Source organism: Myotis brandtii, unplaced genomic scaffold (genome assembly GCF_000412655.1).
Source record: "Myotis brandtii unplaced genomic scaffold, ASM41265v1 scaffold952, whole genome shotgun sequence".
Classification (NCBI taxonomy): Eukaryota; Metazoa; Chordata; class Mammalia; order Chiroptera; family Vespertilionidae; genus Myotis; species Myotis brandtii.
The window spans coordinates 1,319,751-1,320,824 of record NW_005371930.1 but is presented as its reverse complement, the minus strand read 5'-3'; the positions used below and the strand labels follow the sequence as shown (position 1 = coordinate 1,320,824).

General features: G+C 53.9%; 1 protein-coding gene across 1 annotated transcript in view; it reads left to right on the top strand.

The window, feature by feature from the left end:
* Positions 1–1,074, top strand: part of FAM118A (family with sequence similarity 118, member A) — a 22,950-nt gene that overhangs the window by 8,309 nt on the left and 13,567 nt on the right. The gene's annotated exons all lie outside the window — the stretch shown is intronic.

The following is a 1,074-nucleotide window of genomic DNA, read 5'->3' as shown; positions in this document are numbered from 1 at the left end:
TTAGGATACTGCAGAGAGGCGCTTACATACCCCGCTGCCCGCCGTCTGGAAAGCAGCTTGGTGGCGCGACCTGGCGTGTTTTACAGGCTCACATCCTGTAACTCAGCAATCCTGCCTCTCAGGAACTCCTCATACATCCCTTCAGAAGGTGGGGACACTTCGTGCACAGGGTGGTGGTTAGAGTGTCTGGCAGCGTCCTGCATGAGGGTTGGAGACTGGGGATGTAGATAAAGGAAATGATGGCATGTCGGGGAGGCAGGGTTCCAGGGATGTGGCAGTGCACTTACACCTATGAATCATGCTCATAACATACAGGAAGTGCTGTGGTTCTAACGCATGAAAAGAGGAGGATGTGAACAGTGGTCTCAGATGAGCATGCAATTTAAAGTGCAATGTTTGGAGGGAACATGTACATGTAATAACAGCTGCTGCTCGTGGTGGGATTCAGGGCTTTTTTTAGACGTTATTTTTCTGTACATTTTCTTGTTTCCAGTAAATAGTTCTGGAATTAGGGGGGATGGGATTCTGGGAAAATGATAGAATGTGGAGATAGTTTGGCAATGGCGACCTAGCTGGTTAAGGTCTTGTTTTGTGTAAGTGGAGAATTGACCGTTTATTGATTTCAGAGTGAGGAAGGGAGAGAGAGAGAGAGTGACAGACAGACATTGATGTGAGAGAGAAACATCGATTGGTTGCCTCCCTTATGCGCCCCGTCCGGAGATCAAATTTACAACCCAGGTGTGTATGTGCCCTGTCTGGGAATTGAACCCGCTACCTTGTGTACGGGATGGCGCTCCAACCCACCGAGCCATCTGGCCAGGGCTTGCCCTCTGACTGCGATGATGTCTTTGGACTGGATGTCAGTATGGCCACGGGGAGGCCTGGCATCTGGGAACTGGCTGAGGGTCACGAGCCCCGGCAGACGCGGTACCCGGTGCCGGGAGCACACAGCTCCCGCCTGCACTGCGCCACGCCGCGCCTCGCCGGCTCTTCCTCCGGTGGAAGCTCTTCGGGAACAAGCCCTGGGGGGGCAGCATGAGGACCCAGCACCCTCCCCAGGCCCTGCAGGCCAGC